The sequence below is a fragment of the Rhipicephalus microplus genome, chromosome 5 (assembly GCF_043290135.1).
Source record: "Rhipicephalus microplus isolate Deutch F79 chromosome 5, USDA_Rmic, whole genome shotgun sequence".
NCBI lineage: Eukaryota > Metazoa > Arthropoda > Arachnida > Ixodida > Ixodidae > Rhipicephalus > Rhipicephalus microplus.
The window spans coordinates 152,084,826-152,097,195 of NC_134704.1; the positions used below are offsets into that span (position 1 = coordinate 152,084,826).

Below are 12,370 nucleotides of genomic sequence, written 5' to 3' on the forward strand. Positions count from 1 at the left end.
TCCCAGCGTGTGGCACAAATCACAACGCTACAAAGCGTATGTTGTCTGGTATGCTAACAGCAAGTCATTTATATACACCATAAACCGTTTGGCAATTCTCGGAGCTTTGAAACTTTAGTGCGTTTTCACTATCAGTGGTGAGATGGCCCGGCAGGCTCGCGTTGAAGGCGCTTTAAAGGTCATCGGCTCTACAGAGCGTGGTATGCACGTGCATGCACGTGCTTATCAGATTCGTGATTTGGGAGAGGACAAAAGCCACCTTGCACGCTGTCACGGTCGCGTTTACGAAAAGAGGACGCTGCTGCCTTGTGACAGTCGTTCGCGTTTGTCCTGTGTACCTAGTGTGCTCATTTTGTGCGTCTTTCTTTCTGTTTAAACAGCGCACCTTATGTGTCGAGCTGTGACAGTCGATAATTGATTGATTGATATGTGGAGTTTAACGTCCCAAAACCACCATAGGATAATGAGAGATGCCGTAGTGGAGGGCTCCGAAAATTTTTACCACCTGGGGTTCTTTAAGGTGCGCCCAAATCTGAGCACACAGGCCTACAGCATGTTCGCCTTCATCGAAAATGCAGAGCTGTGGGTTGTTAGTCCGCGCTCGTCCTGTGTATGCTGATTTTATGAGTGCTTTCTGCTTAAAGTGTGCGCTGCAAGTTTCGAGCTTCTCGCCGTTCCTAACCTGACTTTAAAATTTGTTGCTAATGCTGAAACAATGCACAATAAATGCTCAACTACCTCTGTAAAGACACAATTCACTTTTGTGTTATACAAATTCCTATATAGGACGTTCAGCCAAGTTTTTTCTAACAGTAATGTAGCCAGAAAATTTCTAAAAAGGTTTTAAACCATACTTTATGCATGTTAGTATGTGCATATATATATATGAGATCTAACAGACAATAATGCCAAGGAAAGTATATTGGGAAAGTTATTAGACCTAATTGTAATGCAAATGCGAAGAAAGAAAAATGGATGAAAAGATAACTTGCTGTCGGCAGGAACGAAACCGGCGACCTTAGAATAATGAGTTCGATGCTCTACCAGTGGGCTACCACGGCTATATATATATATATATATATATATTGTTATGGCGTTTATTAGCAGGCACACAGCGAGTATACGCAATGGCGACAGTAACGGCCAAGCACGGACTCTCAGCGCGAGCGGCGTCCTTTTTTGGGTAGACCCACTAGAGAACACTTGAGAGTTTGACCCACTTCAGTGTTCGGCGGCTTCTCTACAATTACCCCGGGGTCGAAGAGGGAGCCGCCTGGCGACCTAACAGCTTGTCACTACGAGCGGGTCATAGTAAGCCTTCAGGCGCTCCCCGTTGACTATGTCGCGCCCCCAACGGCGCATGTCCGAAGATTGTTCAATTGGCTCGACAAGATAGTTGACTGGAGATGTGCGCTCGATCACACGGTAGGGACCTTCATATTTCGGGAGTAGTTTGAAAGAAAGGCCAGCTACAGAGGTCGGGATTGAGAGCCATACAAGGGAACCAGGAAGGAACGTAAGTTTAGAAGTGGCGAAGCCATCACGAATACTCTTCTGCTGCTCTTGTTCATGCGTCGTAAATGTCTTGGCCAGCTCGCGACACTCTTCAGCAAGGCTGGCTGTCTCGGAAATAGGTGCACACTCAAATGGATCCAGCATGTACGGGAGTATCCTGTCGATGGTGTGTGACGGGTGCCTTCCGTACAGCAAGAAGAAAGGTGAAAAACCGGTCGTGCTCTGAGGGGCGGTGTTGTAGGCGTAGGTGACGAAGGGAAGTATAGTATCCCAATTCGTATGGTTGGCGGCGACGTACATCGAAAGCATGTCGCCGAGGGTGCGGTTAAAGCGTTCGGTCAGACCATTCGTCTGCGGGTGGTAAGCAGTTGTTTTGCGGTGGACAGAATGGCACTCCGTGAGAATGGCTTCGACGACTTCTGACAAGAAGACACGGCCTCGATCGCTGAGAAGCTCCTGAGGTGGACCGTGGCGCAGTATAAATCGATGCAGTAGGAAGGACGCAACATCACGCGCAGTAGCCGCAAGAATAGCGGCGGTTTTGGCGTATCGGGTTAAATGATCTACGCCGACGATGGCCCAGCGGTTACCAGCCGACGTCAAGAGGAAGCGGTCCATACAAATCGATACCTATGCGCCTAAACGGATGCTCAGCGCAAGGTAACGGTTGCGGACTGGCTGGCGACATGTGTGCTGACGGTTTGCGGCGTTGGCAAGCGAGGCAGGAGCGAACGAACTGCTGCACGTAGCGGTACATCCTGCGCCAGAAGTAGCGTTGTCGAATGGGACGGTAGGTTTTGAATACCCCAGAGTGCGCGCATTGTGGATCAGAATAGAAGGATTCACGTATCTCTGACCGCAGACTGCGGGGTATCAAGAGTAACCACTGCCGGCCATCGGCGTCGTAATTGCGTCGGTGTAGAAGGCCGTCACGGATGGCGAAATGGCGAGCTTGACGACGCAAGGCACGCGTGGATGGCGTTGCGAATGGATCAGAGAGCAAGTCGATGAGCGGGCCGATCCAATTATCCTTTCGCTGTTCGGTAGCGATGATGTCAACATCAATGGCAGAAACAGCAGCCGAGGATACTGAGCAGAGCATATCACTTTCAGGCAGAGGGGAGCGCGAGAGGGCGTCGGCATCAGCATGCTGGCGTCCGTTGTGGTACAGCACGCGGATGTCGTAGTCTTGTAAGCGAAGAGCCCAACGGGCGAGACGGCCTGAGGGATCCTTCAATGATGAAAGCCAGCATATTGCATGATGATCGGTGACGACATCGAATGGGCGACCATACAAATAAGGTCGAAACTTTGTAAGGACCGATACGATCGGCAGGCACTCTTTCTCCGTGACGGTGTAGTTTGTCTCGGCTCTCGTGAGCGTACGGCTTACATATGCTACGACATATTCGGGGAATCCGGGTTTGCGCTGCGCCAGGACAGCGCCGAGGCCTACACCACTGGCGTCTGTGTGCACCTCCGTCGGGGCCGTAGGGTCGTAGTGGCGTAGAATGGGAGGAGACGTCAGCAAATGGTGGAGCTTCGCGAACGCGTCGTCGCTCTCAGACGACCACGAATTGAGGGGCCCGTTACTTCCAAGGAGCTTCGTCAGCGGTGATATAATCATAGCAAAGTTTCGTATGAAGCGCCGGAAGTATGAGCACAGGCCCACAAAACTACGCAGTTCTTTGACGGGCGCAGGTTTGGGGAATTCAGCCACGGCCCGAAGCTTGGCTGGGTCAGGAAGAATGCCATCCTTAGACACGACGTACCCTAGGATGGTGAGTTGCCGTGCTGCAAAGCGGCACTTCTTCAGATTTAGCTGCAAGCCGGCATTGCTCACACGTGCGAAAACTTCTTTCAGACGTTGGAGATGCGTGGAGAAATCTAGGGTGAACACAACAACCTCATCGAGGTAACACAAGCACGTGTGCCATTTCAAGTTGCGTAGAACGGTGTCCATCATGCGCTCAAAGGTACATTACATAGACCAAACGGCATGACGTTGAATTCGTACAAGCCGTCGGGTGTGATGAACGCAGTCTTCGGTCGAGCGTCATCAGCCATGGGTACTTGCCAGTACCCCGAGCGCAGATCGAGAGAAGAAAAAAATTCAGCTCTGTGAAGGCTGTCAATTGCATCATCGATGCGCGGCAGTGGGTAAACATCCTTGCGAGTGATCTTATTGAGCCATCTGTAGTCCACACAGAACCGCACAGAACCATCTTTCTTCGCAACAAGAACAACAGGAGACGCCCATGGACTGTTCGAGGGCCAAATGACCTCGCGTCTGAGCATATCATCAACCTGCTCGTTAATTTCCCGACGTTCAGCAGGCGACACGCGGTAGGGACGTTGCCGTAATGGTGGATGAGCACCAGTGTCGATACGATGTGTAACAGTAGACGCGTGACCGAGAGAACTTTACCCGACATCGAAAGAAGATTGATATTCTCACAGCAGGTCCAGAAGCTGGGAACGCTGTACCGACGTAAGATTGTCATCAATGTAGGGGCCAAATACATCAGGAGATGATGAATCATAAGTGGAAACAGCGCTGACGGTACACGAACTGGGACAACGCGAGTCATTAGGTACGTCCAGGACTTGTGCGTTATCCACTGGTTCCACTCTGCCGAGACATTCCCCTCGAAAACTCACGTATCATCAGGCGTCCCTCAGGGTGCGGGCTTATCACCTCTTCTATTTTTAATATTCATAAACGACCTGCCAACAAACATTCAAACAAAACTTCGACTATTTGCGGATGACTGTGTCATATACTCCCCCATTCACAACTTTGAAAACAGTACTAAACTACAGCAAGACCTCGACACAGTTGCGCTATGGTGCCAAGACTCATCAATGCCGTTAAATCTAACCAAATGCAAATCGATGTCATTTTCCCGTAAACGCACCACTGTTCATCATACATACTTTATCAATTCGCTTCCTCTCGATTCGGCTTCGTCATACAAGTATCTCGGAGTGCACATGTACCCATCTCTTTTATTTGCACCGCACGTACAGTCCATCTGCTCAGACGCTCTGCGTACGCTTGGTTTTCTGCGCCGTAACCTCAAATCAGCATCTCCTGACGTTAAAAAACTAGCATACTTAACATACGTACGGCCAAAGCTCGAATACGCATCGTCCATTTGGAATCCATCCCAGGCTTACCTCGTTAGCGAACTAGAAGCAGTTCAAAACCGCGCTGCCCGCTTTATAACCTTACAGTACTCCAGAGAAATCAGCGTCACCGCCCTAAAACAATCAATTGAACTGCCATCACTCGCGTCGCGCCGCCTCATCTCGCGCCTATGCCTCCTCCACAGTTTCTTTTTCCGACCCCAATCAAGACACGAACTTTTACAGCCCCCAAACAGAACTTCTTCCCGCATTAACCATTCAAACCCCATTGCACGAATCAACGGCCGTACATCCGCAATGAACGACTCCTTTTTCCCCCAAGCAATAACACTTTGGAATCACCTTCCCGATACCATTGTTGCCACACCTGACCGCACATCATTCCGCGCAAAATTGGAATCCCACTTTGATTCCACCCATTAACCCGTGGCTGTAAATATATTCTACCAATGTACTGTATGTATAATTTGCTTGTGCCTAGTTATTTGTACTCTAATTCCCAGCCAAAGCGTTTTTTTGTGTGTTATTTGATTCATTTTTGTTGTCATTTTTGACCAAACTACCATATTAGAACTGTACTGTTTATAATAATTTGTTCAACTTGAATTATACACATTCACAGCGTACTTTTTGCCCCCCCTTATGTAATGCCCTCGGGCCTTTAAGGATGCAATAAATGAAATGAACCAAGGTAACAGTGTACGGGGATGGGTTGGTCACAAAAATAGCGGCGTTGCTCTGGCTGATTTGCACGGTCGCGAAAGGTACTAGCAACCCTTTCCTTCGGCAAGCACGGTCGGATGGCGAAACGAGTGCAATTGTGTCGAAGAGTCCAGCGCAGTAGACAGATACACCCATCGCCGAGCTTGGAGGCACTATGGTATCATCTTTCACGAGAATCTTACTCAGTTTCGAGGGACTGTCTTCCGGCGTCAAATGCGAGAAGGATGAGAGTTCAATTTCGGCAGCGGCACAATGGATGACGGCGTCGTTGCGGGAGAGAAAATCCCACCCCAGGATGACGTCATGAGAGCATGCAGGAATGATGATGAATTGGCCGACATACAGAACGTCCTGAACGACAACGCGAGCTGTGCACTCTGCTGAAGGATGGATACGATGTCAACTGGCAGTACGAAGAGACAACGCAGAAATCGGCGGCGTCACTTTTCGAAGCAAGCGGCAAAAGTTTTCGTCCATAACGGATACTGCAGCTCCAGTGTCAATAAGAGCAGATGCATGAACACCGTCCACAAGCACGTCTATGACATTAGATGGGCGGCTCTGAGGGCTTTCACATAGCAATAGCATCACAGTCCTTGCCTCAGGGACTGCGACGACTAGTTTTCCCGCTCATGAGTAGCCGAACTTGGCCTCATGGGGGAGAGGAAACGACGTCGTGGAGACGGCGACCTTCGAGGAGATGAACCTGGGCGAGACGGCGGTGGCATAGACGGTGGTTCGTCGTGATAGGGACGGCTGAGGTGGCCAGCAATAGGCGAAGAAATTGGAGCCGGCTGTACACGATGGCAATAACGGGCCACGTGACCGGCATAACCGCAGGCAAAGCAGATGGGCCGGTTGTCGGGTGTGCGCCATCGGTTCGCTGGGGTAGGTCTTGTCCATGACGCAAGAGCCGATGGACGGAACGGTGGCTGGAAAGGCTGCAGGGGGTGCTGGAGCTGAGTCTAAGAGGTCACGTCAACATACGTATCCGGCATAGCCGCTGCAAAGGATGGAGGTCGTGCAACAGCTTCGGCGTAAGTCAGTGGGGCGGGTGGTTGAACGACTGGAGGCGGCCTGGCGACCACTTGGGCGTAACTTGGGGGCGCAGGGGCCGGTAGCTGTTGTGGGTGGTACGCAGGCATGATCTCCGCTATTTGCCGCTCAATTGCTCGGTGGATGGGTGGAAGAATGGTAGTGGCCGATTGTTGAGCAGCCGGTGGGTGGGCGAAGGGCAGGAGAGAAAACTGCCGCGCGATTTCCTCACGTATGAAGGACTTGAGGTCTGCCAGCAGTGCCACCTGATCACAGCTCGCCTCCAAGCCTGCAAGCCCTGCATCTCGTGGTGTGGAGCGACGGGTCATCGAACGCTGCCGGCGGAGCTCCTCGTAGCTCTGGCACAGCGTGATGACCTCAGCTACTGTGCCTGGGTTTTTGGCAAGCAGCATCGTGAAGGCATCATCGTCAATGCCCTTCATGACGTTCCGGATCTTGTCTGATTCGGACATGCTGTCGTTGGACATCTTGCAGAGGTCCAGGACATCTTCAATGTAACTGGTGAATGATTCACCGGCCTGCTGAGCGCGTTCGCGTAAGCGCTGCTCGGCTTGCAGCTTACGAACGGCAGGGCGGCCAAAAACGTTGGTGATAGTGGTCTTAAAATTGGACCAGGTTGCGAAATCGGACGCGTGGTTGTTGTACCACAAGCTTGCAACGCCCGCAAGGTAGAACACCAAGTTTGTCAACTTGCCGTCCTCGTCCCATTTGTTGGGGACGCTCAGGCGCTCGTAAATGGCGATTCAGTCCTCCACGTCAGTGCCATCGGCGCCCGTGAAGATGGGTGGATCTCGGATCCTGGGGACACCGGGACAAGGGGGTGGCATGGGAGGAGGCGTTTGCTGAGAGGCGTCATGGGACATGGTAGATTGCAGGGTACGTGAGCGCAGTTCCCAGGGCATCAAAGGGGATCGTAGCACTCTCCACCAATTTGTTATGGTGTTTATTAGCAGGCACACAGTGAGTATACACAATGGCGACAATAACGGCCAAGCACGGACTCTCAGCGCGAGCGGCGTCCTTTTTTGGGTAGACCCACTAGAGAACACTTGAGAGTTTGACCCACTTCAGTGTTCGGCGGCTTCTCTACAATTTGTTATGGCGTTTATTAGCAGGAACACAGCGAGTGTACACAATGGCGACAGTAACGGCCAAGCACGGACTCTCAGCGCGAGCGGCGTCTTTTTTTGGGTAGACCCACTAGAGAACACTTGAGAGTTTGACCCACTTCAGTGTTCGGCGGCTTCTCTACAATATATATATATATCTATATACCGTAATTACTCGAATCTAACGCGCACCTTTTTTCCGGTTAAGCGAGTTCATAAATTGCATGCGCGTTAGAATCGAGTACGAACAAAAAATTACGGTCAATCTATTGCCATCGCAAATCCAAAATGGCCGCCCCTACGTGCGTCGGCATGGTGCGTCGGCTATTTCTGCCTATGTGTTTACCATGTGCGGCACTTCGTACGTGTGCTGAGGAGTTCGTCATCTAGTAGTGCCTTAGCATCGACGACGTGAAAGGGCCGACTCCAAAAACTCAAGTGCACCAAGATGCCGCTTTTAAAAGAAAAGTCATCGCGTGTGCAGAAACGGACGGAAGTCGGGCCGCATCGCGGTCGTTCCCGAAACGTGCGTGCGGGACCGGCGGAAACAAAAGCAGAAGATTGTCGACAGCAAAGCTTCACGCAAAGGCTTCAGTGAACCACAGCAGGGTCGGTTTCCGCAAATTAAAGAGCTGCTCCGCGAGTATGTGCTTGAGGAGCGAGCGGCACAGCGGCCCGTGACGACAGAACTGCTCCAAGTGCGGGCTATGCAATTAGTCTTAGAAAAAAGTCTAATGCGGAGCCAGTTTAAAGCGAGCAGGTGCTGGCTAATTAACTATATGAAGAGGAAAGGCTCTTCCCTTCGAAGGGGAACATGCATATGCGAAAACTTTTCCGGAGAAGTACGATGAAAAAGCTTTACAGTTTTCAAAGGTTCGTCCTAAACTTGCGGCGCAACAACGGCTACCTGCTTGGGCAAATCTGGAATGCCGATCAGACGCCTCTTAACTTCGACATGCCTGGCACCACAACTGTCGAGAAGAAGGAGGCGAAGCAAGTTCGCGTGCTGACATCGGTCCACGGTAAAACTACAGTGACGGCAATGCTCTGTTACACGTCAGATGGGCACAAGCTTCGCCCGTACCTCATATTTAGATGGAAAACAATCCCGAAAGGAATCGTTTTTTCGAGTGGTGTGATCGTGCGGGCCAGCGAAAAAAAATGGGTGCGCGTTGCAATCGATGTCTTACGTTTTTTTTTTTTTTCGCGGTGGAAATCGGGTGCGCGTTACAATCGAGGGCGCGGTAGAATCGAGTAAATACGGGTATATATATATATATATATATATATATATATATATATATATATATATATATATATATATATATATATATATATATATATATATATATATATATATATGTATATACATCTCCGTTTTTCTTTCTATTTTTAGTTCTCTCTCACTCTCGCAAACATCTTTCAAGGCGAGAGGGACGTGGCAGCAACGAAGTTTGGAAGTTCATGTTAGTATAACTCATCCCCTGATGAAGGGAGGACCCCTCCCGAAACTGTTGGGAAATAAATATATTTATCCTTGTTGACAACGCTCCCGTTGTGCCATATCCCATACCTATATATATATATATATATATATATATATATATATATATATATATATATATATATATATATATATATATATATATATATAGTGGGAGTAATAATTCAATGGGCCAGTTAGTCTTCGTGAAGGTACGGGATATGGCACAGTTTTGGGAGGGGTCCTCCCTTCATCAGGGGATGAGTTAGGACTCATCCCCTGATGAAGGGAGGACCCCTCCCAAAACTGTTGGGAAATAAATATATTTATCCTTGTTGACAACGCTCCCGTTGTGCCATATTCCATATATATATATATATATATATATATATATATATATATATATATATATATATATATATATATATATATATATATATATATATATATATATAAGGGAAAGAAGTGTATACCTAAGGGCTCGTTTTTTCGTGTTTTAACACAATATTAATGAGATCTAACAGACAGTAATGCCAAGGAATGTACAGGGGAAGTTATTAGAACCAATGGAATGTAAATAAGAAGAAAGAAAAGTGGATGAAAAAATAACCAGCCGTGAGCAGGAATCGAACCTACGACCTTCGAATAACGCGTTCGATGCTCTAACCACTGAGCTATCACAGTGGCCTTCCCCCCATTCACTTTTTTGGGTTTATATGTGAATTTAGAAGTAGGAGTGACAGTCAGCGCCATCTATAAGCCAAACGACGAGTGTGAAAACACTCTTATTCGCATGTTTGGCGTCACGTAGCACGTGAACTTATTATGAGCGGGCAGCTGATTAATTGTCCCTCTTATACAACCTAAACACACCAAGTCTGCCAGTACGAGACCCTCGTTCAATGAAATAAGGGAAAGAAGTGTATACCTAAGGGCTATATATATATATATATATATATATATATATATATATATATATATATATCACGAATCAACAACATACTTTCCCGCCATTTCAACATAATCAGGCAAAGCAAACGACTAACTTCTATTTTCGCGAAGCCACCTCACGTGGTGTACCGCAGGGATAAAAATCTGAAGGACATTCTTGTCAGAGCAAAAACAAACACCCCAAAAATTCAATCAGGGTGCCATCCCTGCGGAAAAGCTCGATGCAAGGTATGCCCACAGATGGTCACAACACGTGAATCCAAAGCGAACTTCTCGGATTTCAAATTCTGCATAACTGAAAGCCTTAATTGTGACTCCAGTATCGTAATATACATGCTACATTGCAACATCTGCGGACAAGAATATATCGGCCAAATAGACGTGCCATTTCGGCTGCGGTTCAATAATCACCGGTACCACGCCACTTCACTGCCGAAGCTACCTTTATTTAGACATCTGCACCTGCCAAAGCACAGTTTTGGAAATATCAGCGTATCTCTTTTGCAGTCCGGTTTCTCAAACAGGCACGAGCGCGAACAGCGTGAGGCATATTTTATTTTCAAACTTAGAACATAAGTAGCCAGCATCAACGAGGACCCCAAAAGACTCTCCTGCCTCCGAGAAGTAAGCCAGGAGGAAATTGGTGACAAAGATTGATAGCTGGAGACCATGCTTGTTTTTTCTGACTGACTCGTACGTGTACACTGTCCTTTCTTGTTTTTTTTTTCTTTTTTCCTTTTTTTCTTTTTTTTCACATGCACATACAAAGTGTTTATGTTCGCCTTCCACTTGATGACCATTGAAGGGAAACGGACGAAGATGAAAGGTAAAGAGCCGACCGACCCATTAAGGGAAAACCCTTTCCTTACGCACGTCGTCACGGACTCCTCCTGCCACCGCGGCGACAATCTTGGGTGGCCCGACACACGTCGAGAACTGACCAGCACGGGATAAAAACCGGATGTGGACGTACACGGACATTTGGTTTCGTTCTCAGTGTTGACAGTGGTTCTTTCTCTTTTTTACTTTCTTTTTTTTCTTTGTTTCGTCTTTTTCTTCTTTTTTTCCTTTCTATTTTTAGTTCTCTCTCACTCTCGCAAACATCTTTCAAGGCGAGAGGGACGCGGCAGCAACGAAGTTTGGAAGTTCATGTTAGTATAACTCATCCCCTGATGAAGGGAGGACCCCCCCCGAAACTGTTGGGAAATAAATATATTTATCCTTGTTGACAATGCTCCCGTCGTGCCATATCCCATACTTTCACGAAGACTAACTGGCCCATTGAATCATTACTCTCAGTATATATATATATATATATATATATATATATATATATATATACATATATATATATAAGGGAAAGAAGTGTATACCGAATGGCTCACTTTTCTGTGGTTTGACACAATAATAATGAGATCTAACAAACAATAATGCCAAAAAATGTATAGGAGAAGTTATTAGAACCAATGTAAAGTAAATAAGAATAAAGAAAATTGGGTGAAAAAATAACTTGCTGTGAGCAGGAATCGAACCTAGGACTATATATATATATATATATATATATATATATATATATATATATATATATATATATATTACTGTGACGAAAAGGCCGTGCTACGGCTGGCTGAAATGTTAGTAATAGTATTTATCTTTTGTGCACTAGCTTTAACTTAATTCAATACAAAAACAACCCGAACCTGTTGGATATTTCTTTAATGTCGCATATATATATATATATATATAGTACAAACCAATGCAAAATTGAAAATTTTGGGGGGATATGAACCACTGAACCTCCCTCCTCCCCTGGCCATGCAACTACTTTCTAAAGAACAAATTTATGATTTATGGTCATTGATCATTAAGTTAGAAATGCATAAAGATATGCTGACTTAGCAGAAACGTGTGTGGCTCTATAACTGAGCCAAAGCAGATGCAGTACAACACAATGTAAGCACTAAGAATGTAAGGGAAACAGCCTCAGACGCATCTTCATATAGTATACGGGGCGTATGCTTGCATGACAGGAAATTTGACTGCCTATGCCAAGAAGAGCATGCACAATCCCGATTAACCATTGTCAACATCATGCACAGTACATAAGTGCCTGAAGAACAGGAACCAATGAGCCAAGTAGCTTCTTCTAAGTACAGAACAAGGGCATATGCATTGTCCTCTTAATAAATCCAATTAACTTATGGGGATTTACACGCTAAAGCATCTAGTACTTTTTTTTATAAAGCATGCCACAGTGAGAGATCTCCAAATTGATCTGATCACCCTTGTTTATACACGCAGATTTGTGCGTGCATAAATGGCAACACACACACGCACACACACACACTAGACTATCTTTTTAATCAATAGAGATTTTTAAATA

At 47.0% G+C, this 12,370-nt stretch overlaps 1 protein-coding gene across 1 annotated transcript in view; it reads right to left on the reverse strand.

The window, feature by feature from the left end:
- LOC119174164 (L-fucose kinase-like) overlaps positions 1-12,370 on the reverse strand; it is a 131,316-nt gene that overhangs the window by 60,720 nt on the left and 58,226 nt on the right. The gene's annotated exons all lie outside the window — the stretch shown is intronic.